The sequence below is a fragment of the Pleurodeles waltl genome, chromosome 1_1 (assembly GCF_031143425.1).
Source record: "Pleurodeles waltl isolate 20211129_DDA chromosome 1_1, aPleWal1.hap1.20221129, whole genome shotgun sequence".
Taxonomy (NCBI): domain Eukaryota; kingdom Metazoa; phylum Chordata; class Amphibia; order Caudata; family Salamandridae; genus Pleurodeles; species Pleurodeles waltl.
In genome coordinates, this window is record NC_090436.1 from 970,452,720 (window position 1) to 970,480,626 (window position 27,907).

Genomic DNA, 27,907 nt, shown 5'->3' on the forward strand with positions numbered 1-27,907 from the left:
ACTGCATAAGTACGGGTACGGGTAGAGCTATCGGATGCCTGGGAGATCGGTAGGGGCTCAAGGAGCACTAGCGATCTGGCTTTGAGAGGAGCTGGAACTGTGGGGGATCCAGGTGGGACGGTCCACACATGTAATTTCCCTGTTTGTAGATGATGCATTGGTTTATTTACAGTAACCTTGTGTTTCTGTGCCGATACTGCTGCAGAGGTTGGATTTTTTTGGGGTTGTCTCTAGTCTCAAAGTCAATAGGAAAAAATCGCTCCTGTTCCCCTTGGGGTCCCTTACCGGGGTTCCGCAGGCTGATCTACCTAGAACAGGACTCAGATGGGAGGTTGAGAGTTTCCGGTATCTGGGTATATGGGTCACTCACTCTATGTCTGCGCATGATACACAAAATGTTGAGCGAGTAGTTGCCGGCCTGGAACGCTCAGTTTCATTTTGGAGCTGATTACCCCTTTCTGTGATGGACAGGGCCACTGTGGCAAAGATGGTGTTCTTGCCACGCTGTTTATACTTGGTCCAGAACTCTGTTCCCGTTGGCCGCCCGGCTCTTTCATCGTTTGGATAGTCTGTTGATCTCTTTGGTATGGGCTGGGCAACGAAGTAGGGTGGCTCTGTCGGTGTTATTTAGGGATCTTGAGGGGGGTGGGTTGGCGATTCCTAACATTAGACACTACTATTACGCAGCACACTTGCAATATGCTGCCAAGTGAATGACGGATACTGATAACTGGTTGAAGAGGTTGTTTGCAGGAATATGCAATGGGAGGTCATTGGTGCATTTATTGATGTTGGGGGTAGATCTGGCCCTGCTGCGCCCTACTTGATCAAGACCACTGCTGGGATTTGGGAGCAGGTAGTTAAACATGTACTCCAACAAGCCCCTTTTGATAGATAGCTGAAGTTAAGGGTCTTGGCCCCATTTCGGGATATGGAGAAGTTGATGTCTGTAGAGGCTTGGAGACTGGGAGGATGCAAGGTGGCTGGAGATCTTTATTCCAATGGAGAGTTTCTCGCTTTTGCTGAAGCTCAAGATTTGTTTGATCTGGGCCCTGGTCAATTCCTGCAATATGTGAAAATAGAGAGTGTGGTACGTGTGAGGTGGAGTGGTTTTCTGGTAGCCTCTGGGCCCTCTTCGGTGCTAAACGGTTTGATTAACTGGGATGAGGGGACACACTTGATTACCTGGTTTAATGAAGCCCTCTAGGAGGATCAACCAGGTTTGATAAGTGTGGAATGCAGGGCATGGGAGTGTGATCTGGGTGAACCCATAGCGGATGCTTATTGGGATTTGGCTTTGTCTTTGGTGCGTACGGTGTAGTGTAACAATAGGTTTAAGTCGTTGCATTTTAACTTCGTACATAGAACGTATCTCACACCCAGTCAACTAAACAAGATTGACCCGGGCCGTAGAGCGTGCTGCCCTAGGTGTGGTACGTTTGGTGCTTCCTTCCTACACCTGGCCTGGACTTACAGAACAGTATATGACTATTGGTAGGAAGTTCTAAATAGACTAAGTACACTGTTCCAAAAAATCTATATGCAGGGACGAGAGATGTCAGTACTTAGCAGGAGAGCCCTCAAGCATCGACTAGGATGCTAGGCATCATCATTGGGCTATCTCCTCGTCAGACCGGCACTGCAATGTCTGGCGGACCACCCCACATATAGTGGTGGCACTCAACCAGAGATGGTATGGCAGATCCAATAAGGTCTGCAGTACGTACTGACAAAGAAAGGGGAGGAGAGTGAAAGATAGGTTAAAATTGTCTCTGAGCCTCCGGCATCATAATTTAATCACTCAAAATGAGGATCAGGCCAAGATTAAAAAACAAATAAAGGAGTTCTTGAAGGGAATAATGTCCCACTGTACTCCTAAAAAAAGGAAAAGGAGGTGATGTACCTTGTCCTAACACAGTATGGTCAACATGTTTCGCGCCTCTGCGGCCAAAAATTGATCCTATGGCGCTTCATCAGGACCATGAACTATTACTTCTCCTATTAATAACAAACGGTAAGTGCTAAAAGGTCCCTTACTGGACGCAGACAATTTGTCACTGTCAGTTGGTCGGTAGGTCGCCCTGCGTGAAAAATAGAAACAAAGACATACATTGGTGTCTATGACATAAAAAATGTAAAGAACGTGATAGACATAATTATCCCGATAACAAAGTCTGACACAATGGACATGACATAGGAGGCTTACCATCCCACGTGGAGAAAGAGCATCATAGGGACACGTAAACCTCAAACCAAAGGAGAGTACACTACATGTAGAAAAAATAACATTGTAGTGTATTGACTAAATGAATAATCTCAATTGGCGCATAAAAACATATACATCCAGACACTGGGTGGAGCTCCCAAATATATTCCAAGTCTGAAGGTATTAATCTGCTATCACTAGAGATAGGAATATAAAGGAACACTGAACAATACTGGGGAGTGCAAAGCCACAGTCTCTTAAGTGGATAACAGACTCCACTGGTTCTGGAGGGGGAATGGTGCCCACACTGCATTTAGCTCCCCGTGACGGTTCCTGTACCGTCACAGTCCCAGCTGTACATGGGATAACGATGCTTGATGTGGCGGTGTTTCCTTGTTCAGCGGGGCTTTGCCATGGCGGTCTGTGATCTGTTCAGCCGTTCTCTGCCCTGTTCAGCGGGCTTCACCATGGCGGTGATTCCCTTGTTCAGTGGGGCTTTGCCATGGCGGTCTCTGATCTGTTCAGCGGTTCTCCGCCCTGTTCAGCGGTGCTGTGCCCTGTTCAGCGGTCTTCACCATGGCGGTGATTCCCTTGTTCAGCGGAGCTTTGCCATGGCGGTCTCTGATCTGTTCAGCGGTTCTCCGCCCTGTTCAGCGGTGCTGTGCCCTGTTCAGCGGTCTTCACCAAGGCGGTGATTCCCCTGTTCAGCGGGGCTTTGCCATGGCGGTCTCTGATCTGTTCAGCGGTTCTCTGCCCTGTTCAGCAGTGCTGTGCCCTGTTCAGCGGTCTTCACCATGGTGGTGATTCCCTTGTTCAGCGGGTCTTTGCCATGGCGGTCTCTGATCTGTTCAGCGGTTCTCTGCCCTGTTCAGCGGTGCTGTGCCCTGTTCAGCGGTCTTCACCATGGCGGTGATTCCCTTGTTCAGTGGTGCTTTGCCATGGCGGTCTCTGACCTGTGCATTGGTGTGTGGCATGACGGTCCCTCATTTTCCAGCGGGCTTTGGCAGCCGGGGCCCTCCTGGCCAATGACTCCGGCGGTGGTCTCCTGACCAGTGACGATACTCGTGCCCTCCTGGGCAATGAGTCCGGCGGTGGTCTCCTGACCAGTGACGATACTCGTGCCCTCCTGGGCAATGACTCTGGCGGTGGTCTCCTGACCAGTGACGACGGTGCTGGCGGTGGCGTCCCGGCCGCCGGGGAGGATGGCGCCCTTCTCCGCCGTGCTGCTCTCACCAGACTGTGCGGACTTCCTCTGGCCCTTCACCACCTTTGGAGGAGTCACAGCTGACTCTGCAATCCCCCTGGGACCCTTGTGAGCAGTTTTGCCGCCCGGAGTCTTCACCCTGTCCCGTCGGCCACTTTCCAACTTGAGATGCTTTATAGGGGGTGGACTGGCAGTGCTTTGGCTTCGTGTCACACTGCCTGCCCTGGTGGCCGGTGCACTCCACACGCCTGTAACACGCACCACTGGTACTGGAGTCATTTTGGCTGAGGTGCTACTACGGGACTTATGAATTGGAGGGGTGGGGATGGGGGCAAAGAGGTCAATGTTGCTGAGGGAGAGTTTATGACGAACACTGGGATGGGTAGCTGGAGGGGGTCTGGGAGTGGAGGAAGAGGAGGTGGTTGTAGGAGGTGTCACTTTAGGTGTTTTGGGTGCAGGTGCAGGTAATGGAGGCTGTCGTGAGGTGGATGGATGTTGGGTGTGTGGGTGCCCGCGTTTGTGTACTTTGGGAGGGTCGTCAGAGACACACTGGGAGAGGACACAGGGGATGTGTAAATGGGAGTGGAGGTGGTGAGTGCAGGTGAGCGGGGTGTGGTGCTGGGTGTTCTGGTGCGAGTCCTAGTGCCTGTAGATGTAGTGCATGCAGGTGAGAGTGTAGACGACACTGGGAGAGAAGAGGGAGACGATGAGGAGGGGGACACAGTGGAGGCTGTGGATGTTGCTGTGTCTGTATGTGTCTGATGCTTGTGTGAGTGCCTGTGGGATGGGTGGTGCCTATGTTTGCCTGAGCTACTTTTGTGTGTTGAGGTGTGTGCATGCTTGTCTGTTGGTGTGCTTGGGATAGGCTGGGGTACAGGGGCTTGGGTCTGGGTGGAGGAAGTTAGGGGGGGGAGGCTAGACACAGGGACAATGGCTGCCATCAGTGCTGAGGCCAAAGATTGCAGGGTTCGATGAAGGGCAGCCTGACCAGAATGAATGCCCTCCAGGAATGCATTACCGTGTTCCAACTCCCTTTCTACACCCTGGATGGCATTCACATTGGTAGACTGCCCAACAGTGAGTGACCTTAGGAGGTCAATGGCCCCCTCACTGAGGGCAGCAGGGGTGACAGGGGCAGGGGCTGAGGTGCCTGGGGCGAAGGTGATGCCCACCCTCCTGGGTGAGCGGGCACGGTGCGAACGCTGAGGGGCTGCTGGGAGGGCGGTGCTGGTAGGGGAGGTGGCGGCTGTACCTGTAGAAGTGGGGGGCACAGATGGTGCCGTCACCACAAGGGAGCTCCCATCGGCGGACGAGTCCGTGTCGCTGGTTGGTGATCCGGTGCCCGACGTGAAGCTCCCCTCGCCCTCCGTCCCACTGGTGCATTCTGAGTCCGTGGTGTGGCCCTCCATGGCCATGTGGGATGCAGCTCCCTCGTGCTCCGGTGCCACTGTACCTCCGCCTGATGATGCTGATGCACAAAAGAACATGGAGAGCAGAAAAAGGGGGGGGATGACAGAAGAAAGACAGGTTGAGTGCATGGCATACCGCTACCGTTGGCGGACAATACAGACACAGCAGCCCCCTGCACTACGCCGTGCTCCTGGCCTCTACAGATGCCATTCCTGGGATATGGCCTACATCGCTATGGTGGACATCTGCACACATGGATGCCACAGGGGCATGTATACCTGTACTTGGCACTCTACTGCGGTGGGGTGGAGCGCCACATGGCCTGCATTACGAAGGGGCCTAGCCTATGGAAGTCGCCCTGGCCTAGGGAAACCCAAAGCCCTCCTCCCACACCTAGACCCCTCAACTGCGCGCAAAGTCCCCAGAATAATTGTGTACTCACCCCTTGTGTCTGCTGTGATGCCCTCAAGCGCCCATCCAACTCAGGGTAGGCCACCGCCAGGATCTGGAACATCAGGGGGGTCATGGGGCGACGGGCACCCCTCCCACATTGGGAGGCCATCCCCAGCTGAGCCACCGCCGTCTTCTTGCTCCAGCGACGAATGTCCTCCCATCTTTTCCGGCAGTGGGTGCCCCGTCTCTGGTGGATCCCCAGGGTCCGGACGTCCTTGGCGATGGCACGCCAAATGTCCTTCTTCTGGTGGGCGCTGACCTACATGACATGCACAGAGGAAGAAGAGAAGTCATTAGCAAGAGCACCGTCGAAGTGAGTGGCCCCCATCCCTGCCCTTGCCATGTGGCACATGCATTCACAGTCCTTCATGTTCACTGCACTCTGCCCCCTTCCCTCTTACAACCAGCCCTCTCCACCCAGGCATAGCCCATACAACGTGCTCCCTGTGTACTTACCTGTTGGTCTGGAGGACCGTAGAGTAGCGTGTACTGGGGGAGGACCCCGTCCACGAGCTTCTCCAATTCCTGAGCAGTGAAGGCAGGGGCCCTTTCCCCAGAAGCAGCAGCCATTGTCTCTTCCAGATCGAGGTCACAGCAGCACTTGCAGTGTAGGTCCTCTCCTGTCGAAAATCAGGTATCAAGTGATTGAACAGATAGAAAATGGCGGTCACGTCCGCGGCGGTGACGTCCGTGGCGGTGCGTCTCATCACCGCCGGCGCACTTCATCATTGGCTCCTGGGACCCAATGCAGCTTTGCACCGTGGTCTTCGACCGCCTACCGCGACGGTGTACAACGCCAGCGCATTTACCTCACATCCCACTGTCCCAGTTTAGAGGTCAGGCAGCCGCCATTTCAGGGGCCCACATGGCTTAATTTTCAACTGCGTCACACATACCTGGGCCTACACTCGACACAAATACAGGAAGATTTTTGTTTTTGGTGTCGTGTTCTGTGTATCTGTGGGTACATACCTGGGATTTTGTTGACTCTGTGGTCGCTGTTGTCCTTCCTAGGCCCCGTCAGCTTGGACATTTGAGAAGATGGAGGAATCCTCCGGTGTACCGACCGCTGGTGGACCTGTTGACAATGGAGGAGCGACATTTACTCATCACCTACAGGTTTGACCGTGCCACTATCCAGGAACTATGTACCCAGTTGGAGCCAGACCTGATGTCACCAATCCGCCATCCCACAGGAATCCCCCCTGATGTGCAGGTGCTGTCAGTGCTCCATTTTCTTGCAAGTGGATCGTTTCAGACAACAGTGGCCATGGCATCAGGGATGTCCCAGCCTATGTTTTCCAACGTGTTGTCCACCCTGCTGAAACACGTAAGGAGCTACATCGTTTTCCCTCAGGTGGAGGATTTGCCAACAGTGAAAGGTGACTTCTATGCCCTTGGACATATCCCCAACATCATAGGTGCTATTGATGGGACCCATGTAGCTCTGGTCCCCCCCCCCACAGGAGTGAACAGTTGTACAGGAACAGGAAGAGTTATCATTCGATGAATGTACAGATGGTATGTTTGGCAGACCAGTACATCTCGCAGGTAAATGCTATGTTCCCTGGCTCAGTGCATGACGCCTACATCCTGCGCAATAGCAGCATCCCTTATATGATGGGTCAACTCCAGAGGCACCGGGTGTGGCTATCGGGGGACTCTGGTTACCCCAACCTGTCCTGGCTATTGACCCCAGTGAGGAATCCCAGGACCAAGGCAGAGGAACGCTACAATGAGGCCCATGGGTGGACTAGGAGGGTGATCGAAAGCACCTTCGGCCTCCTGAAGGCCAGGTTCAGGTGCCTCCATATGACAGGTGGATCCCTAATCTACTCACCAAAGAAGGTGTGCCAGATCATCGTGGCCTGCCGTATGCTTCACAACTTGGCTTTGCGACGCCAGGTGCCTTTTCTGCAGGAGGAGGGTCCAGATGGCGGTGTTGTGGCAGCTGTGGAGCCTGTGGACATTGATGAGGAGGACGCTGAGGAAGAAGACATAGACAACAGGGAGTCAGTCATACAGCAATATTTCCAGTGACACACAGGTGAGAACAGTTTTCTTTTTACCATTACATTCACTTTCACACTTCTACCTCTATCCTGTCTGTCAGTTCATTGCAGTATTTGGTCACTGAGTTGTACCTTTCCATTACGGTTTCACAGGTGTGGTTAGCAACGTGTGTCATCTGCTTGCATCCTTCAAGGACTTGTGATGTGTGACATAGGTATGTTGGCTATAAAATTGGAAAGCATGTTGACACTGTCATTGATTATACATATTTACCAAATCACAGACTGACTCCAGATTGTTTTGTGGTTCAAGGGTGTTTATTTCAGTGCTCAAAAATGGAGGGGGGTAGTGATATGGTGATGGGGGACGGTGGAGGAATGTCCATGGCAGAGTCCAGTCCATTGGTCACACAGGTGCACTGCCCATATGGGCATATGAAGTGGGGCTGGGGCAGTTCCAATCGGGACAGGGTAACAAAGTGAGACAGTGGGAGGACAATCAGGGTGGTCTCATTTCCTGGCGGGGGTCTTGCCATCTTGCTCTGTCCTGTTCCTAGATCTCAGGGACCGCTTGCGGGGTGGTTGTCCGTCTGCAGGGGGTGGGGTGCTGGTGTGGTGGTCCTGTGGCGGGGCGTCCTGTCCACTAGCGCCGGCGGAGGTGGTGGGCAGTTCATCGTCCATGCTAGTGTCAGGGGCCCCTTGGAGTGCCACGGTGTCCCTCATGGTTTTTTGTATGTCCTTCAGCACCCCTACGATGGTGCCCAGGGCGGAGCTGATGGTTTTGAGCTCCTCCCTGAACCCCAAATACAGTTCGTCCTGCAGGCGCTGGGTCTCCTGAAACTTGGCCAGTACCGTCGCCATCGTCTCCTGGGAGTGGTGGTATGCTCCCATGATGGAGGAGAGGGCCTCGTGGAGGGTGGGTTCCCTTGGCTTGTCCGCCCCCTGTCGCACAGCAGCCCTCCCAGTTCCCCTGTGTTCCTGTGCCTCCGTCCCCTGGACCGTGTGCCCACTACCACTGCCCCCAGGTCCCTTTTGTTGTTGGGGTGGTGGGTTATCCTGGGTTCCCTGTAGTGGTGGACACACTGCTGATTGACGTGTCCTGGGTACGGAGGTATGGGCCCGCTGGGTGGGTGCTGTGCTGGTGTTACCAGAGGGTGGAAGGCCAGTGTTGGGCTGTGCCTGTGCAAGGGCAACCGACTGTCCTGAGGCCCACGATGGTCCGGGCTGGTCATCAGGATCCAGTAGGGCAGAGCTGCTGTCGTCACTGTGGGCCTCTTCTGTGGGTGGAGTGGAGTTGTCTGGACCCTCCGGTGTGGTGACGTTCCGTAGTGGTCCTGCAGGGATATAGGAGCATGATTAGTGCATGTGTGTGAGTAATGGTGTGCAATGGGTGGGTGCTTGTGTACCCCAGTGCAAGCATTCCTGTGTGTGGGTTTGTGTGATGATGGTTAGGGGGTTGTTATGGGTATGTGCAGTGAGCATGCTTTGGTGAGGGCTGACCATGCTGTTTTTCCATGCGGGCTTGGTGTTGGGAGGGGTGGTTTGTGTTATGAGTACATTAGTGAGGAGTTGGAGTGATAGGGGAGGGGGTGAGGGTGGGGGGGTGTGATGGCATGCAGGTAGTGTGGGGGATATAATGGTTGAGATTTAACCAGTGTCCATTCCTCCACCAACTCCTCCGAGGCCCTCTGGATGCATGATGATCAAGACTTGCTCCTTCCATGTTGTTAGTTGTGGGGGAGGAGGTGGGGGTCTGCCGCCAGTCCGCTGTACCGCGATGTTGTGCCTGGATACCACTGAACGCACCTTCCCCCGTAGGTCGTTCCACCTCTTCCTGATGTCCTCCCGATTTCTTTGGTGCTGTCCCACTGCGTTGACCCTGTCCACGATTCTTTGCCATAGCTCCGTCTTCCTGGCTATGGATGTGTGCCACACCTGTGAGCCAAATAGCTGTGGCTCTACCCGTAGGATTTCCTCCACCATGACCCTGAGCTCCTCCTCGGAAAACCTGGGGTGTCTTTTGCGTGACATGAGGTGGTGTGGGTGATGTGTGGGGTGGTGTAAGTGTTGATGTGTGTGGTGATGTGTAGTGGTGTGTGGTGTATTGTGCGTGTAATGTTGTATGGATGATGGTGTTGTGTGCCTCTGTGTGGTGGGGTTCTCAGTTGCTGTGCTCTCTGTCTAACTGTCCTTCGTCAAAATTTCTGGTCGTAGGGCTTTGTGGGCGATGTGGGTGGGTGTTTTATATTGTATTGGGTGTGTGGGAGTGGTGTTTGTACGTGTATCAGGTGTGTGTCTTTGGAATTGTCCAATGTGGCGGTGTTTTGGAGATGTGTGTGTATGTTGAGCGCGGCGGTGTGTACCGCCAATGGAATACCGCGGTTGAAAGACCGCCGCGTGGATTCGTGGGTCATAATAGCATGGGCGTGTTTCTGTTGGCATGACGGTGGAGGTTTTGTTTTCGCCAGTTTATCACTGACCTTTGGTGTGGCGGTCTTGTGTGGGTGTCTGAATTTCGGCAGATTCCGAGATGTGGGTCATAATTGCTGTTGCGGAATTCCGCGGCCGCGGCGGTGTTTTGGCGGTCTTCTGCACGGCGGTAAGCGCCTTTTACCGCCAATGTTGTAATGACCCCCTTTATCTAATGACCCATCTATAGTCATAAAACCAGCTGATAAAGGAGGAGCTATAGTCATTATGGACTCCGCTGACTATAGGCAGGAATGCCTTTGCCTCTTGAGTGACACTACTTATTATGCACCTGTGACTCGTGATCCTACTAATTTTTTACAGACTCAAATAAAGAGCATGATTGAAGAAGCCAGGGGAAACTCCTGGATCTCTTCCTAAAGGAGGCAGAATTTCTGGAGACCGCCCATCCACACGCTCCTTATTTCTATTGCCTTCCCAAGATCCACAAGGGTACCCTTCCTCCACCTGGGCGCCCTATCGTATCTGGCATTGGTTCGGTATTAGAACCACTGTCTACTTTTTGCGATTCCTTCCTTCAACCTTTAGTGAGAGGTTCGAGTACCTATCTTAAAGACACAAAAGATGTCCTTAACTTGATTGAGGTTATAAATTCCACTATCCAAGTTCAGGTATTGATCACTTTGGATGTTGAGTCCTTGCACACTAACATTCCCCAGGAAGCCACCTTACAAGTTGTTGAGTCTGCTCTCCTCCATAGTTCTTGGTCTTCCTCGACTCCTGTACACTTTGTGATGCAAAGTGCTACACTGGCCATGACACAGAACTGTTTTCAATTGGAAGAATCTCTGTACCATCAGATTCGGGGAACGTCTATGGGCAGTACATTCACTCCAAGTCTGGCATGCCTGTACATGTATCAGTTTGAAAAACTGTTTATTTTACCGACATCCAATCCCTTCTTTGAGAACATCAAGTTGTGGCGTAGATATATAGACGACATTCTCATTAACTTGCAAGGATCCCTTCATACTGTTGACCTTTTCACCAATTGGATCAATACTTTGGATCCTTTTTTGAGATTTACAGCTCATACTTCCACCACTCAAGTTCCTTTTTTGGACTTAATGATCCAAATTGTTGACGGTAAACTGGTCACCGATACCTACCATAAAAGCTCCGATCGGAATAGTTTGCTTTTGTACGATAGTCATCACCCGAAGGCCTTACGTGATAACCTTCCTGTTGGCCAATTTTTGAGGCTACGTCGCAACTGTACCTCAGTCCAATTATTTGAAGCTCAGGCACTCGAGTTGAAACACAAACTACACAATCAGCATTATCCTAAAAAGATTATCAATCCAGCCTATAAGAGAGCTCGGAACAATCATAGGGAAGCTCTTTTAGCACCAGCAATGAGGGAAGAACAAGTGCGGTTAACGTGTGTATCCACTTACACTCCTATGTCTAACACCGTCAAAAAGCTTGTTAACAAACGGTGGAATATTTTACAAAGTGGGGGCACGCAGATCCCAAGACCACTATTTGCTTTTAAGAGAACCCCCAACATCAGGGACCTAGTTGTCCATACACGGCCACGTAGACAAGGTGACTTGGAAAACCAGTCCACCCTATGGAATTTACCCCCGGTCTCTGGGCATTACCCTTGTGGTTCTTGTAATGTCTGCCCCTTGACCAAACGGGTTGACAAACTGGATTTGAAACATGTCGGTACCTGGCATCTGACCAGACACACAAATTGTAACACTCGACATTGTATATACATGATTACTTGCCCCTGTAATCTACAATACGTTGGCATGACAATCAGACCTGTAAAGCAGAGAATCAACGAACATCGCAGTAACATCAGATGTTCCCGTATCACCACTAAATTGAGTTTGCATTTTTTGGAAGCCAACCATGGCCCTAATGATTTGTGGTGGATAGTCTTACAGGTGCCCAGATACAATGATAATGACTCTAAGTATCTGTTCCGGGCTGAACAACGTTGGATTTTTAAGCTTAAGACATCCAACAAGGGTCTAAATGATGAGATCCCGTGGTGGACCCTATCACCTTAGTTTGTATATGACATTTTTGCCTTTACTTAGGCTTGTGACTCCTCATTTGCTGCAATTTCGCACTATGCGGGCCCATTTATGGCTGCGTTCTCCTTACTCTCACAAATAATAGGATCGTGCCCTTGTTACTCTCCAAGTTTCTTCTTTCTTCTGGGATATGTTCACATTTCCTACTGACAGGGCTGATTAATTGTAAGGAATACTTCTTAACACTGTTACAGGACATTACTAACCACACTGGTCCTTGCATTGGTGCCACTCTTTGCCATTATCTATATTCTTTAGTTTTTTACTCACTGTATTTAAGTGATTTCCACTTCTGACTATCATCCACATGAGATGGACCCGTTTATAGCAACACTAAGATGGCCGCCGTTTTTTCATGGTTTTAGTTCTCATTTTGAGTCCATTTTCAGTTTCCACTACTGATCACGGACACCGGTGGTTCCTGGATTCGGCATATTTGCCGACTATTTAAAAACCTCCCGAACGTGCTGTGCCTCTGTCTTCAGGCACGCGACCTCGGGTAGGTGTGACATCTGGACCTCAGGAAGACTAAAAGTAAGTCCTCCGTTTTGCTAAATTTAACCTGCCACGACGTGTGTTAACCTTGCTCCTACATGCCAATTCAGTCACGAGGACTGTCAGCTTGTTGTTTTTTTGACTGATTAGATAGCAACCTTAGTTAACCTGATTACGATCAATTGTTTGGACACTGGGGTTTTTTGCTGAGCCTTTTTACATTCATTTACTCTATTACATTTACAATTTTTAATTTGTTTAACATAAATTATATGTTACAATGCTGGAAATATCTGAGGAATATGGCGTTTTCTTGAATTCCTTTATATTCCTATCTCTAGTGATAGCAGATTAATACCTTCAGACTTGGAATATATTTGTGAGATCCACCCAATGTCTGGATGTATATGTTTTTATGCGCCAATTGAGATTTATCATTTCGTCAATACACTTCAATGTTATTTTTTCTACATGTAGTGTACTCTCCTTTGGTTTGAGGTTTACGTGTCCCTATGATGCTCTTTCTCCACGTGGGATGGTAAGCCTTGTTTGTCATGTCCATTGTGTCAGACTTTGTTATCGGGGTAATTATGCCTATCACTTTCTTTACATTTTTTATGCCATAGACACCAATGTCCGTCTTTGTTTCTATTTTTCACGCAGGGCGACCTACCGACCAACTGACAGTGACAAATAGTCTGCGTCCACTAAGGGACCTTTTAGCACTTACCGTTTGTTATTAATAGGAGAAGTAATAGTTTATGGTCCTGATGAAGCGCCATAGGATCAATTTTTGACCTCAGAGGCGCGAAACATGTTGACCACACTGTGTTAGGACAAGGTACATCACCTCCTTTTCCTTTTTTTAGGAGTACAGTGGGACATTATTCCCTTCAAGAACTCCTTTATTTGTTTTTTAATCTTGGCCTGATCCTCATTTTGAGTGATTAAATTATGATGCCGGAGGCTCAGAGCCAATTTTAACCTATCTTTCACTCTCCTCCCCTTTCTTTGTCAGTACGTACTGCAGACCTTATTGGATCTGCCATACCATCTCCGGTTGAGGGATAATTATGTCTATCACGTTCTTTAAATTTTTTATGTCATAGACACCAATGTACGTCTTTGTTTCTATTTTTCACGCAGGGCGACCTACCGACCAACTGACAGTGACAAATAGGGAAGCGCGTCCTGTCCAGAGGAGGAGGTGCTGCCGGGAAACAAGGGCAGGAGCCCTTTAAGTTTCATTTCGCGCTCCTGCCACCGCGGGAAGCGCGTCCTGTCCAGAGGAGGAGGTGCTGCCGGGAAACAAGGGCAGGAGCCCTTTAAGTTCCATTTCGCGCTCCCGCTACCGCGGGAAGCGCGTCCTGTCCAGAGGAGGAGGTGCTGCCGGGAAACAAGGGCAGGAGCCCTTTAAGTTTCATTTCACGCTCCCGCCACCGCGGGACGCGTGCGGGCGAAGCCCGGGCCAAGGACGGGCCCGTCCTGCGCCCGTCAGCGCCTGACAGAGGCTGGGCTGGGCCACCCCCTTGACGTCCCACTCTCGGAGGGCTGTAAGGTGAGGATTTTGTGTTGCAGCTGAGCCAGTTCTGTGGACAGAGGATCTTGTTGACTTCTTGCGAGGTAGGGGCAGGACTCAGACCCCCCTCGCCCACCGGTCCTTGGTGTTTGGGGTGGGGACAGCCCCTTTAAGACTCTTCGCGCGCCTGCTGCCGTGGGTCGCGCTCATTGGACTCTGTTGACTTCTTGCGAGGTAGGGGTAGGATCCAGACCCCCCTCGCCCACTGGTCCCTGGTGTTTGGGGTGGGGACAGCCCCTTTAAGACTCTTCGCGCGCCCACTGCCATGGATCGCGCTTATTGGACTTTGCTGACTCATTGCGAGGTAGGGGCAGGACCCAGACCCCCCTCGCCCACTGGTTCTTGGTGCTTGAGGTGGGGACTGACCCTCCAAGACTCCTTGCCGCGGGACGCGTGCGGGGCTATCCCGTGCCCGTCCGCGACTACAAGAGGCCGGGCTGGGCTATCCCCTTTCCTTTTGCTCCTGGGGGTTCCTCTGTTTGCTTGCCATCTGCAGTAGGGGCTGTGGAGTGTACAAATCATCGTAAGGTGTGGGGTTTCTAACAGTACTAAGAGGGGCTCGCTTGTATCCTTATAGCTTGGGTTTTACTCTAAGGCCCCTCTTTTTTTCATATTGGTAGGAAGTGGCAGCGACAATTGAGGAGGCCACAGGACTGGGGTTGGAGGCAACGCCGATGACCTGTCACTTGGGAGTGGTGCGGACGCCGTGTGGTCAGAGCATCCCATATAAATTGGCTCAGCTAGTGCTGGTGCTGGCCAAGTGCAGGGTAGCAATTGAGTGGATGAGCTCCCAGATCCCGATGATCTCCAATTGGATACAGGATTTAACAGAATGGGGGGCAGCTGAGGAGCAGCATATGCGCTTGACACGAAGGGACGGGAGGGCACTTGGTGATGTGGCGACTTGGGGAGCCTTATTGGAACGGTTTACTAGTGTGGAGGACATAAGCTCTATAAGTAGTACAGAGGATGAGGGGGGTGGAGATGCACATCGCGTCCTCTGAGCAGGTGACGGGCAACTATGGTTTCGACACGTTCCTATCTCCATAAGCTGTTTAATGTCTGGTCTCATGATTTGGGCTGGGATGGTGGGATGGAGGGTAATGTTGGTGCAGTGGTTGTGACTCTCTCATGGTTTGGACTCTGTTAAATACGGCCCCTTTGGTAATGTCATAAAATTATTATGTACTTTCATGCTATAACCTGCACTGTATTGTATGTTTTTGCTGGTTTCAACCTTTAAAACTCCATAAAAACAGTTGAAAAAAATTGTAACAGTTTAGAACATTAAGGTTTCTACACACATTTCCTCATGATAAAACAATTTTGCTACTACTGTGATTTGGTCAACCTTCAGTTAGAACAATGCATCTTTATTATTCAGCAAGCATGAGATAATATTTTATTCTGACATTGCTTTTTTGATATGAGACAGTCCATTACTATGGCCTAGACCTCACTAACTTGAGGCCTAGAGTGAATTTAAGCAAATACATAGCATTTAATCATAATTATAACATACTACTGCAAAATTCACAGTCACATAAATTCTGAATAATCATTAATACGTTTTTAATAAAACATTACATTAGAATGTGTCAGCCATTCAAGTTGGCACATTTTCGAGTTACACATTATTTTCTATGTTAATTCATTTTCTATGCAACTTCAAAATACAGAATAGATGAAATGTTTTATTAATAATAATTTCAGCTCTCAATATCCCTCGTCTGATGACGCCGGGCGGAGACCACCAGAAGACCGCACCACGGTCAAATGACCGTGGCGGTCATTCTGACTTTCCCGCTGGGCGGGCGGGCGACCGCCAAAAGGCCGCCCGCCCGCCCAGAGGGAAAGCCCCAGCAACGATGAAGCCAGCTCTGAATGGAGCTGGCGGAGTTGCTGGTGTGCGACGGGTGCAGTGGCACCCGTCGCGACTGAAAATCATTAGCTCTCAACGTAGCCATCTCTGTATCAACTAGGATAATGGCTCCTGAAAAATCTGTCAGCATGTTATCCACAATAGTAGACAACTTTGGAATTTTAATAGAATTCAGAACAGCTCCCACTAAAGGAATGATTGCTCTAAATATGTCTCCAACAATGCCAGAATATGATTCTCGCTTTTGTCTTTTAAGACATAATTCAGTCATTTTAGGTAATTTGTTCAAGTCTTCAAGTTGGTACATTTGTGGGAAAACTATCCCTAAGTAACATGTGCCATACCATCCTTTAGAAAGATGGTAATATGCATTTGGCCCACAGATGTCATAAACTCCTGGAACTGCCGGATCCTGTGCATTTAACATAAATGTCAATTTCTACTGAAACAGAAACACATGTCTGCATACACTCGTTCCCACAAACACCTTGTCAACCCTATATTTAAGCTTTCCTACATGCTGCGCTTCTAAAGCTAATTTTTCTTATCTGTTTATGTCACTAAATGCATGATCATTTCCTGGTGTCCTTATTACTAACCCTTTGTATATCTTTGCCTTTAATGCCCTTCTATCCTCTGTGTGCTCTAAGAAGCTTTTTCTACTGGTGTCAACAAGCACGTGAGGTTATTGTGATGTGCAAAAACAGTTCTAAAGGTTAACGTAGGTTCAAAGAAATCTCTCACTATTACTATGTTATTGTCCTTAGCTATTTTATTCAGATCTCTAATTATGGGGACAAATGAAACGACAGCGTCACAATTGGAATAGAAATATTGGATATACTCCTGGTTATAAAATCTTGTTAGCAAAAGACTACAACTTGTGCCATAAGTTAGGGACAAACTATGATAGGTTACTCCTTCCTCGACAAGACAGGAATGTGTGTGCGAACATAACACTCTCTTGCATCCTTTGTGTCAACCTACTGATGCAATAAGCGATAGAAAACATTAGAAGAAAGTTCTCCTTGTGTGTCATCTACGTGCAGATATTTCTCACCTAACCTACACTTATCTATGTTTGAGAGTATAGTAGTTGTCCCTATAGCCGAGGTACGGTTGGCCTCATTCTTGTCAAGAACAGTCACACCTACAATCAATACCAGGCACACTATGATGCATACAATCGCCAAACCAATACCCATTTATTTACAGCACCTATTCTTTCTACCCTGCTGGCTATGGTTACACATGATCTGTAAAGAATTAGAAAGTAGAAGCAAGGGAAAATTGATAGCTATGCTGCAAAAATCAAAAACAATATCTTTAATCTTCTTCAACAATTATTTACAGCTTTCAGTCTCTCTTCCAGGACCCTTGACAAAAATCGGTAAGTTTGTCAAAATCGGTTTAGCAGCTTGTCGAAGTCAGGTTATCAAAAAAGTATTTTCCTGTTAATTTCAACAGTCTCTTTTACTCTTTTCCAAGAATTACAGATTTATAACAGTTCAGTTCATTGGTTTCCTTTAAGTACCAAAGTTTTTGTAGTGAATCCTAGTTCGTTTTAATAAGATAACAGGAGTTAGCTTAGCCTCTGGCTTGTAGACTCGTGCCCCCGTCACCTAGTGACTTTTAACCTACTTAGCTTGCTCTGTCTTAGCCCATTTAATTATTTATTTCTTTTAAGATGGCTGCCTTGTTTATAGTTAAGCCACTTGTTATGAGTTACATTATCAGTGTCACCACGCCAAGGCGTCGAGATCAAGCACCAAAGACAAACAAACAGTAGGTGTTCACACTTAGGGATTTTCCCTCTCTATACTTTTGAGGGATTGTTGATATTAATTGCCGTCCCAAGCATGCCTGTTATCTATTGTTTAGGAATACACCTACGTCAGGGGACCTTGTAGATCTGTATAAATACATCACACTTAAGAAGATAATCAGAGGGATTCCGACCAGAGGGCATCGCCACCATCGCTGATACCGATGCTGCAGTCGTCTTGACGCTGACCCAGTCTTCGTGTCCCTGCGGAGTCTGAGATAGAGACCTCATTCCAAGGTAACAAGGGTTGGGGGCTCCTCTCATGGACACTGCATTGGCAGATTAGGTTTAATGAACCCAGCTCTCCTTTAGGTAGGAGGTTATGCCTTTTTTATTAGGATAGTAGGGCATCTTACATCTCACATATCACTTCTATGGATTGCAAAATGGTGGGGGTCTTTGTAACAATGACTCTCGTCTTCACAATACTGTTACTTGCTATATTCATTATTCTAATCATTGCAGTCCATGCAACTTATCGCATATTGCAGTTATGTTGAATAAAAAGCTATTATAACTTTACTGCATCTGTGTCATTGCCTGTGTTTGATTGAGACATAATGTATCTGTGAGGAAAGGGTAATCTCCGTTTAATCACGACACTCCCTGAGATGTCTTATTTTTGAGTCCATGCGTAAACGGCTGCCATAAATCACCTTTTACTATTGTGTTTCTGGTGAGGTGCTGCTAGTGAGCCGGTAAGGTAGGGATAACAGTTGCGACTTGTTGTAGGAAAGACGCAGTCACCTACAAACAAAAGTACTGTCATCCTTAAACCAGCAGTCTTGCTCAGAGCAAGAGTCCAAACTACGACATGGTGCCACCAATGATGGTGTTTAGGCACTAATTTACGGATACCCTGACTATCACTGTCTCACAGACAACAGGCACCCTAAGTACCATTATACGGAGACTTCCGTGGTCTTTGGGAGAATCCTCCTCAGCTGAACAGGTAACACCTAATTAAGCTGTAGGTTGTTTGAGCTCGAACTCATAGAAAGGAAAATACTTCCCCTGTCTGGTGTTCCGTTTCTCTAAACAACTATGGCTAATACCATAGACATTCCTGCAAATGCTAGACATGCACTAACACCTTACAGACGAGGGCGGGGATGTTACTCTGATAATAGAAGCAACTGAAGCATACCAAACAGAAACATTTTACTGTTGGGTCACCTTTCCTGAGGTTAACCAAAGAACGCACACATTTCACACATATGAAGTTGCGAACGTACCTGTACGGTACGAAGCATACCAGTATCATGAAATATCGCTCACATATCAAGACCATCAGAACTGGTTTGAAGGCGCCCTACCACATGTACTACGAAGAGTGAGGTTAGGTCCCTTAAGTAATGAGGGACCTACCTGGCCTATGTTCGCCACATATACACCTCACCCGGGCATACAGAATATGCTGATAGCAGATTTACGAGTTTTATATAATGAATTAGTGGCATTATATAGACGATCGGTCCAGTTCGTAATGCGAACATTGAACACAACACCAGCGCGTCCAGCACCGCCTGTAGCTGGTGGTTATCAATTGGCTACTGGGATTAATCCACAAACAGTGCATACTATTATGGGTAAAGTGCCCACGGAACGGGAAAAAATACAGTTCTGGATAGCCCAGAAAACTAATCAGGTGGAAGCTGTGTTTCCCCATACAGGACCACAGGAAAAACATAGATTGCTCACTATGTGCTTGCTGTTTGGGATGGTTCCCTCTGTGGATGACTGTGCCACATGGGGTACAGTCTTCGCTGCCATATATACTACCACACATGGTACCCCGACACTTGCCAATTTACTGGAATTGTTCAAACAAATACAAAATGAGCATGGGGCTGCACCAGCCCTGGATCTGGGGATGGAATTAATGCGTAACTTTAACCCGTCTCCTCAATAATACTGAGTAATATTAAGGGGAAGCGGTAGCACTGGCAATTCACCAGCGTCTCCGGGAAACTCCAAATCAGGAACAGGAGAGACAGCTACCGAAAATAATTTCCGATACCTATACTAGTATAGGACGGGATAGTTTGGGAGCCAAACCTAAAAAATTTGAGTTACAAAATACCACCCATAAGGAGGGTACGAAGCAGGCACAAGAGGGCTCTAAAAAGCGCTGGGACAAACAAAAAGATTTAAAAGAAAGAAGAAATAAGAGAGCTGATTCTCCACACCCGGAGAACTCCCAAAGGAGGTATAATCTCAGAAATAGGGAGCACATTAGAACTCCAGACAGATATACTGATTCACGCCCCTCTTGTTCCTTTCAGGACGCACCGGATAGACGTAGCGAGAGATGGGGCCGTCAAGATCGACGTCCGGAACACGTGAAAGAAAAGAAAGACTCACCACAGTCTACCATTAAAAAGGAAGAAAAGTCTCCTCAGCAAAAGCCACAGTTTAAAAAGAAGAAGGTGGCAGCACTGACAGTTAAAAATGCCAGTAGTATTGAGAACACTGTTGAGGAACAAGAGGTGGGCAGTGACTCTGTTGGACAGCGCGGCAGAGGTCACAATATGTCGCCGGAGTCTGAAAGATCATCTGGATGCGACAGCAACTAACGATTACATCGCGGTTGAAACAGCCGATGGCCGCGTTCTTCCCCCCGATAGGGTTTATGATTTAACAATTCAGATAGAGGGAGACGTGCAACGCACTATTAGTGTAATATTTTGAGATGAACTTACTAGTGATATCCTATTGGCCGAGAGAGACTGGCCACCTGAACACGTCCGCAAGCTCCCGCATGGGGAAGATGTCATTTTGCCTTCTTTCTCCGATCTTGTTCCGGAAGCAACAAAAGAAGCCTATGCTGCTGAATGGGCTTTAGCGCAGGCACCTGCACTATACCGTAATCATGTAGGTTGGGACAAGGAGTCTCCTTGTCATATTATTCCCGTTAGGTCTACACCCCAACCGCAGCCACAATACCCTGTTAAACATGAAGCGAAAGCTCCGGTGAAGGAGATACTATCACAACTTGAGTACCAGGGAGTAATTGAGCCCTGTACGTCTGCAATGAATAATCCATTATTCCCCGTTGCAAAGCCAGATCATTCATATAGAATAGTAGTTGATTATAGACACTTAAATAGTCATACACGCACTTATGCTATACAAAACTCACACAGCACGGCACTGATAAACAATATAGTGCGTAAAAAATATAAAACTACATTGGATATGTCTAATGGATTTTTCTGCCAGAATTTAGCACATGAAAGTAGGGACCTAAGTGCATTTTCATTTGGCTCTCAGAAACGCTTTTGTCGTTTACCTCAAGGCTATAAAAATAGCCCAGGCCTGTTTTCAGCCCGTGTAACATCAATTTTGCACGAGGTTGATTCCGATGCATTGTCCTATGTGGATGATATATATCTCACTGACGACGCCCTCGACATTCATCTTGCGAGGGTCGATCGGATCATTTTTGGATTTGCAGACCTCGGTTATAAATTTAATTTTAAGAAAAGCAAGATAGCCTTTCTTAGTGTATTGTTCCTGGGATATGAGCTATCAAATGAGGGGAAGAGCCTGGCCCCGCACTTTCTAGAAAAGTGTGCTCAACTACAGCCTCCAAACTCACTTAAGAAATTACAGTCATTACTGGGTTTATTAAATTTTGGCAGAACATACATTCCAGATTATGCAGAACACATCAAGCCACTTTATGACTTAGTTCAGCCCAAATTTTCTAGCAGACGATGGACGATTGAACACACACACATCCTTAGGGACATGCAACGGGACATGCTAGAAGCTAAACACTTACACACACGTGACAATAAAACAAACTTGGTCATCAGAATAATTGCTGGTGCCCTTGGATTTACTTATGTCACCTTTAATGAGGATGACACAGTGCCGATAGCATATAAATCACATTTATATTCAAATGCTGAACAACGTTTTGCACCTACAGAAAAGATTCTGACAGCAGTTCAGATGGCCGTCATAAAAGAGAGGCCACTTGCCCTGGGGAAACGCATTATTGTTGTCTCCCCGGTGCCGGCCTTAGAGGCTGTCACTAAAGTGAGCGTTCCGAACGCTAAGGCATTACATCCACGCTGGATTCAATGGGCAACGTCTCTGACCGCAACTGATGTCAATTATATATTCGATCCAAGACTTCAAACACAAGAATTTCTCCAGTATGAACAAGAGTACCCCGTTCCTCTAAATATTTTACCACTAGACAGTTATAATACTATCATTTATACTGACGGATCAGCACAACCGGATGTAGGTACTAATCATCAATACTCAGCAGCTTGCGCAGCTGTGTGCGGAGTGATGGAAGATGGAGTTTTCCACCCTCACAATACCTACACGCAGACCTTAGGGGACTGCACAGCCCAGTTGGCTGAGCTTAAAGCTCTTATTCTAGCACTCGAACATACTGAGACAGGAAGCCAGGCTTTGATAGTCTGTGATTCAGATTACTGCGTCCAGTCATACAATGAATATCTCAATCATTGGAAGCTGAACGGGTTTAGGGATTTTAAAGGGAACACCATTAAACACAACATTTTGTGGGGAAGGGTGGCTGATCTTAAGGATAAGCTACCATGTGTCCATGTAGTTCATACATTAGGACACCAACGTGTAGGAATACACGTTGCCGGTAATACATTGGCTGATGAAGCGGCCAAAGCATCAGTAGCTACGGCTTCTGTGGCAGCAGTGACTCATTCTCGGACGAGATTGGATAATGAAATACTGATTGACATTAAAGCTTCGGCTGCAGGCAATCCCCTTCCGAAAAGGATACCCTACAAACTATACTTACCATATCAGTACACAGAATGTTGCTTACACAACGATTCCTGGGGTTGGAGATCGAGTGATCCCCAATGAAGACCAGCGATTAGAGCTGATTACAGCCGCACATGAGGGTGTCGCTTCCGCACATGCTGGTATCCAGGCCACGATAACAATTCTACAGCAACGATACTGGTGGCCTGGTCTATGCAGACGAACTAAGCAGTATGTCCTTTGCTGTGACATTTGCCAGCAGATTAAGGGCTCTAATATCAAACGCCCTCCGCAGACATCCCTCTTTGTGTCAGACAAGTCACTTCAGTGTGTGTACCTAGACCATTGTGGTCCTTTACAGCCTGATGGTGCATACAAATACATTTAAGTGGCTGTGGATTCCTGTTCTAGATTCCTGTGGGTATGGCCACAGCGTTCAGCTGACGCCCAGACTGTTATAAAAGATTTGCTGATCTTTATCGGTACATATGCGGTTGCAGCATTCCATTCGGACCAGGGCCCTGCATTTGCCTCTAAAGCATTCAAGGACACCATGGGGACGATGGGTGTTGAACTCCATTACTCCTCACCATACCATCCTGAGGGAAATTAGGTCGTGGAGAGGCGGAATCGTGATCTAAAGCAGTCCTTAACAGCTCCAGTATTAGGTTCAGGCCGCAGTTGGTTACACCACCTATATAGGGTCCAGAGAGCACTAGACGGTCCTTGGGGGGACACTCTCTATATGAGGTTCTCTTTGGGATACCTATGTATGCCCCAGATCTTGATGCCCCTGGTATGGTGGCAGCAGAAACACCATTTGACATAAAAGAACGTTTCACTGTTTTACAGGAGCTTCAACAATTTTGTGATGATAAATCATCTGCAAGTGCTGCCACCTTAGGAATAAGGGAATTGGTGAAAACTTCGACTGGCTGGATTCCTAACGTTGGGGATACGGTTTGTGAGAAGATCGCTGTGAAAAAAGAGTTCGGTCCATCATACAGAGCACCTCTACCAGTCTTGGGAATAAAAGGCACCAGGACTGTCATCTTACCACCACTGTCTGGTTCTAAGTCGAACAGATTCATCTCCATTGATGACATCAAACTACACCATGTGGCCGATCCTTCTCAGTAGACCAGGAGGTCCCTTGGGTGGTTCCTGATCCCCTCTCATTACCCAACTGGACATCCATCTACATAGTAGGATGAACATCACTACTACTGACTATACTGACTATGCAACTATGTCAACTGCTGTTCCAGACACTTCCTCGACCATGGGGAGGACGGAAAATAAACTTTTGTTGGTTCCATTCACATCTTCAGTGACCAACCCTCTTCAAGATTTGGCTGTATTTTACACGAACACTTCTACGACTAATGACGTTGTCTATCAAGAGCCTCCACGTGCAGTGGATCAAAATACACCGGCTTCTGTTTGCAGAGACTACCTCTGGCTATTTCATTGACATTGATGATTTTTCTTCGGATTCATCCTCTACAGTGATTGACAATATTTCAAAAAGTAGTAAGCTGTGTCGATGGCTTAAAAAGACCTATTTGATCTACCCATGGAACTATCTATGGTTCTGTTTGACATTTATTGCATTATTTTTATGGATTGGTTTTGTGACTGTTTTCTTTTTGCTCATAAATGGTCACTATATTCCTGATCGCTCCTCAGTGGAGCCTGTTGATTAAATTTTAACACCACATCATTCTTCACATAAGGTCCGAAGAGATTTGTCCCCTGTAAATATTACAGCAATACCAATTACTGATGGGATTGTGTGGGACAAAGTTCCATTCGATATATACGGGCCTACAGAGATTATTCAAATACCATACGCGTTCAAAATTCCAATGTCTGATGTTATTACACCTAATGTTGTCTCTGATGATTGGGATGTCCAAACAGTTGATTCCATGCTAACTGAAATGAAGGACTATTCCGCTTTTGAAAGTGATGATGTATATGATTATACAATGAATTATGGGGAAATGTTCTTCTATAACAATTGGGGATATCACTACCTACACTGTGCCGCTAGATATAGGCCTCTCTTGAACTACACACAGTGGGAACACTGTTCGACACCACAGGTGGGGAGTCCAAAGTATTATAGCAATAAATGTACATACTTTTCTGGGCATGATACAAAAAAAGCAGAGTCGTATTATTTTAAAATACCTCAGGCACAAATTAGGAAAACTTTGCTAACAGATACAAAACTGATTTATTCAGATCCCTTTGTTTCCCGGCTCTCGATTGAGGGTTACGAATATTGGAAGAGCACTATTGACTTGAAAAGTGTAGATTTGTAGATACAGGGTAGGGAGGCTTTGTTTCGAGCATGTCTGATTCCTGTGCAAATGATTTTCTTAAATGACACTATTGAGCAGACATCCTGTCTGGGGTTAGCAAAAATTAAAGATCTGAACGCTCCCAGTATCCCTACTCTGGCAAAATTTAAAGATTGACAACACTTCCTTAATATTTAATATCACAGAGGACAGGCTAGATGCAATGGTTAAGGCTGGTACCTATAATTCTTCACTTTCCAGTCCCGGCGGGTGGTTGGTATGGCCCACTGACACTAATGAGTGTCAAAGGCATTTCTTGAACTCTTCAGGGTTTTTTTCAATTAACAGGCCTGACCCTCGCTTTATATCAGGTCAACATACAGGTATAGTTACAACATACAGTGTGGGTAAGCTGTGCCAGCAATGGGTGCAAACAAACACATTAACAGCGGTTAAGAAACACCTGAATACTCTTTCTGACAGTATAGACTTGCAGGATTTTCTGCTAGGACCTAGAAAACAGCGTCGAAACGGTTTTTATATGCTATGTACAATGAAATTTGGAAACTTTCCCAGATTGAGGCTACTGCGCGTTTAAGGCAACTAGATAAGGACAATTTAGAAAAAACATTAGCTGTTGTCGACAATGGCATGAACACCCTGTCCAACAGGATTTATTCACTATCAAATATAATGTTGTCTGCTATTGATATCACTCAGACAGACTTGTCCCGGTTATATCATGGGCAAACACAGCTACGTTCCATCATGCAGCTGGGTTGGACATTACAGACACAGAAAAGTGGCCACAGTCCATGGAGGTATATTAATGGGAGTGAATTCTTCACTGCTTTTAATTTTTCCAGGGAACAAGAGAAAATGGCTTCAAGTAGAGAAATTAGATAAGTTGCCCTTCACGGAAACAGAGAGTCCTTCAACTATCTGGCTCTTACACGGCATTATTAATTTACCGATTTCGACCTTTCGTTTCTCGATCTGCCTGAAACATCTTACAGTGGGACGATATGAGCAACTAGGAGATAGCTTTATTAAGGAAGAGTGGGAGTTGCCCTTTGACTGTAGATGTCTGAACGGTGAAAGGGAGGTCTTTCTTAGCGGAAGTGAATGTGAGACTGCTGTTCGTCATTCTATGATATGCAAACTGGTGTCTCTTCACGGTCTTTGCAATGTGGGGGTCGCAAATTTTGCCTCTTTTCTGAAGGGTACTCCCGTCCCCTTGATTCGTCCAGTGTTTCATGTACTTTCCAATGGAAGTTATGTGGTACTGAACGATCAAAGCTGTTGCGGCATGCGACCTGGAATTGCCTACGCAATCTCGGTCACGAAGGTCGTTACGTGTTGTGGACATGTTTTGTTTCCCCCCACACGAGAGATAAAAGTATCTGACATGTGGCCCCACATAGATACTATTAATGTGAACTATGACAAGCTAAGTAGGCTACAGGCGCTATTGTTTCGGAAACAGGTCGCCTTGACATCCGCAAAAGAGACGTATGCTCTCCAGATTGCGAGATCATCAGCCGAGATACAATCCCTTTTAAATACCAATTTCCCCAAACACTTTGGAGAGCTGGTAACCAGAATATTCAATGCTTCGAGCACCACTGGGATTGTTCATTTCTTTAAGGCTGTGGGGTCTGGTTTCGTGTCCATCTTCCAGACTGTCTTTGGCGTCATCCCATCTGCCATCCATTCTCTCTTTTAAAGTGTGTTTGGTGGCTTTCCAATTATTTTGGCTTTAATAGGCGGACTACTACTGCTATTTCTTCTGATTCACAGTGGTTGTTTCTTTCCAGCAACGCAGAGCAATGGAGCCGCTCCCACCAACTCCACTGTGCCGTGACCGCATGGTTCGGATCTTCGGTGCACCTTTGCTGGTGGAACTGGAGCTTGACTGGTCGTTGTCATTTCGGCCACTTCTCTGGTGTGTACAACCAGTCTTCCGCTGCATATGGTGTCTCTTTGAACATCTGCCTATGGTCTGTCTTGCTGTTGCACCGACATCTCCTGTGGACCACGAACTGCTGATGTCCCCGATGAGGGTTCATACACGGTCATGCCCCTTGAGACTGAGGTTGCTCCGCGAGGCCACCTATGAGCCTTCCGTTGTGAGATCTACCATGGATGAGGACACTGCAACGAGTATCGATACACCAGGAAATACGGCTCACTTCTGCTCTGTAGATCCGTTTGTCCGCCCAGCACTCGACTTAACTTCGGACGATGTTGACTCATTTTTGAGAGCATTGACTGGTGACTTCGATGACATTCTTCAAGATCATGCGTGTAACAAATAATTTGATGAATTGACTTGCCATTCCCGATTCCAAATTATGCATTTAAATTGACATTTGCTGTTGCCCGCTATACTTGTCATAGTTTACATTAACATCTCTACATGAATTTTAAACGGATTTGTTTTAACATATTTTTAACACATGCGAATGCTTTTTTAGCTTGTTTTTGCCTTTCGCTTTTTAGTTCAGACACAACTTTTAGCATTTGGGTTCCTGTACCTTCATCATACCTGTTACGGCAATGGGGAGGGTGTAGTGAATCCTAGTTCGTTTTAATGGGATAACAGGAGTTAGCTTAGCCTCTGGCTTGAAGACTCGTGCCCCCCGTCACCTAGTGACTTTTAACCTACTTAGCTTGCTCTGTCTTAGCCCATTTAATTATTTATTTCTTTTAAGATGGCTGCCTTGTTTATAGTTAAGCTACTTGTTATGAGTTACATTATCAGTGTCACCGCATCAAGGCGTCAAGATCAAGCACCAAAAACAAACAAACAGTAGGTGTTCACACTTAGGGATTTTCCCTCTCTATACTTTCGAGGGATTGTTGATTATTAATTGCCGTCCCAAGCATGCCTGTTATCTATTGTTTAGGAATACACCTACCTCAGGGGACCTTGTAGTCTGTATAAATACATCACACTTTAGACAGATAATCAGAGGGATTCCGACCAGAGGGCATCGCCACCATTGCTGATACCGATGCTGCAGTCGTCTTGACGCTGACCCAGTCTTCGTGTCCCTGCGGAGTCTGAGATAGAGACCTCATTCCAAGGTAACGAGGGTTGGGGGCTCCTCTCATGGACATGGCATTGGCAGATTAGGTTTAACAAACCCAGCTCTCCTTTAGCTAGGAGGTTAGGCCTTTTTTATTAGGATAGTAGGGCATCTTACATCTCACATATC